The sequence below is a fragment of the Cynoglossus semilaevis genome, chromosome 20 (assembly GCF_000523025.1).
Source record: "Cynoglossus semilaevis isolate Cse_v1.0 chromosome 20, Cse_v1.0, whole genome shotgun sequence".
Lineage (NCBI taxonomy): Eukaryota > Metazoa > Chordata > Actinopteri > Pleuronectiformes > Cynoglossidae > Cynoglossus > Cynoglossus semilaevis.
This window is the reverse complement of record NC_024326.1, coordinates 5,232,066-5,235,041: the sequence shown is the minus strand read 5'-3', so window position 1 is coordinate 5,235,041 and position 2,976 is coordinate 5,232,066.

Genomic DNA, 2,976 nt, shown 5'->3' with positions numbered 1-2,976 from the left:
AAAAAAAAAAGCTTTGTTTAGGTCCATAAAACATATTGGTTTTATTCCAATTAAATAACTAGTGCTTGTTTGGATATATTGATATATACATATCATTAATAATAATAATTATTATTATTAATTATTATTAATTTCGACTGCAATTCCTGCAGTTCATTTTCTGAGCAATACATCCAATCTGCCACTAGTTGTTTTTAATTCAACAATTCAAATACAAGTGGCAGAAGTTGAGGATTCTACGACTCATTTGAACACTTCACGCTGCAACTTTATCGCGAACAATTTATTTTCTATAACCAAGACAAATTAAACGGCCCTGACTGAACGTCAATCACATGGCTACGCAGGATTAATCCGGAAGAAAAACACAAACAAATTTCCCATTAGTCTCCACCGCAGTCCATTTTTACAACATCGCCGTCAAAATCCACCTCTTCGTGTTGATTAAACCTGACGAAGTGGGTGCGTTGCTCATTATTCTGCGTTGCATCACCACCTGAACAACCTCCCGATGCGTTTCTGCAACTGATGCAACAAAGATCCGTCCTGGTCTTCCTGTGCCACAGGCCACAGCTTCACTTATAATTAGCACAGATGTGATAATTCATGTCCGCCGGCAGAATGAGAACGGAGACACAATGGTGCCGGGTTATTATAAAAAAAAATTTAAAAAAATCACTCCTTTTTATAAAAAAATTGAGGTCACACCAGCACTGTGTCTAATGTAGAATGGGCTACAACATCAACGTCAGTGTGACTGCTGTTTGTAGGATGCATTATCTTAAAGCTCCTGGGAATTCTTAAGTTCATTCACATTAAGGTAAAACATCAAAGGAAAAACCGTGAGATATGGGAAATTCAAGCCTAAAGATAAGGACACTGACTTTTTTTTAATTTTTTTTTTGCGCCTGTTGTTGTTTCTCTCTTGAGACAATATGAAAAGGAAATGAGGAAAACTATCGTCAATATTTTATGCCGAGGTTGGAAAAAGTACTAAAAAAAAAAATGCAATTATTATTATTAGTATCTTTACTTTGCTTAAGTTCTACTCAAGTAAAAGTCGCATCTGAAAATGTACTCGATTACAAGTTACTTTACTTTACTTTGAGTAAAAGTTACTCAGGACGAGTCGCGCATCCGATCGGCCGCTAGTCGTTTTTTAATCAACAATTCAAATACCAGTGGCAGGTTTTGACAGTGACAGCTCTGTCCACCGGGGGGCAGTCACATTTTACATCACACTCTAAAGTTATTGCATCGTTTGCAGGAGCTCTCTGCTTGGCGATCCTCAACCTCCATTTATTGTTTTTCCCGCACCAGCCGTCAACCAATGACAGACTAGAGTCCGCGTCCGTTATCTGGCTACAATAACATAGTCGAAAATTTCTTAGCGCAATTTCCTTTCAGTTAACGCAGATTGTTTTTTTTTCCCCCCTGGATTTACTTTTTTTTTTTTACTCAGTAACAGTTTCTTTTCCAATGTCGCAAAGTAAAATACTTGAGTAAAAATGTACTTAAGTTAACGTCAAATTACCTATTCCCGAAACTACTCAAAAACGACTCAATTAGAGTAACTCGAGTAAATGTAATTCATTGCTTTCCATCTCTGCTTGTGTGCTCATTTTAAAATGCGTTAAAACCATCGACCATCGCAGTGATCGTCGTCATCATTGTCCCCGCTTGTCCAAACTACGTTCCAAACCAAATAAGGACGCCACTTCAGGGAAAATGTAACGTGTTCAAGTGCTTTCGTTCAGCTGCGTCTCCGGCTCCATCGCTCATGCCGTCGCTGCAGAGTACCGACAACCCTCCCTTTGTGTCAATGTGTGTGTGTGTGTGTTTTATCTGCGTTCGTCCCTGCAGCGCCTGTCCCGCCATCAAGCCAGTAAAGTGCAGACGGCTTAGTGTCAGTTTCAGAACATCCTCTGTAAGCAGATTACTTTCGCATTTTTCGGGCAACTGGCAAAAGTCGGCCGTCCAACTTTGGCCAGGGCACGGCGCAAGTGTGAAATCGTCGTAATTTCACCTGAACAAGATCCGGGCCATATGGACATACGGTCCAGTACTGAACTGGTAAAAGTGGGTCGTATACAGTTACAAGATGCACTTTCACCTGGGATTATTCTAAGTCAATTCTCAAATAGTGGGGCGGGGACCCCTGGGGGGGCGCAGTGAGATGCCAGGAGGGGGCGTGAGGGGATTCCAATGGAATATGGCACGCTGGACATAAGTGTACCACTGCTGTAATGATACGATGAACGATAACAAGCCTCCAGCCACTAGGGGGCAGCAAGTCATACGGTGGTTTGTACAGCTAACATTTCTGTCCCCATGACAGAAAATAATTATACAAGGATTTCACTCATTTAAATTCACGCATTTAAAAAACAAACATGTGTTTTATGCTAATGCTAACATTTTATCACTGACCTGTGGATTTATTCACGAAAAATGTTAATTGCTTTACTAATTGGACAACAACAAGAAAACAACTTTGACTCACAAATACCGTGACGGTTAAAGAGAAGATCGGTTACAAAACGCTAGCATTCAGTTGCTAATGTCCTGTCTTAGCCACCGTGTAAAACTAATTCAAGTAAAACTCGCCCCGACGTAACCATTTCTCAAAAGAAAATCTGCCGACAGACACGTTGCTTCTCAAACGGTGGGGCGTGCCCCAGTGAGGTGTGACGGGGGGACGCGAGAGGGGGACTTTCGGTATCTATCCATTTTGATAATCGGTAATGTACGCAGAATGCTAGTGCCAGAAACTCATACAGCGGTTTGTACAGATACATAAAAAAATATTAGCAGGCGCTGAATAGTATTTCAATTTGGCGGTGGGGGGGTGAAAAAACTTGTGTCCCCTAGGGGGGGTGCATGGCAGAAAAGAATTGAAAACCACTGGACTAAGAGCAGCTGCTCACCGTGACGCAGTGACCCCCCCCCCCCCCACCCCCCCCACCACCCCCCCCA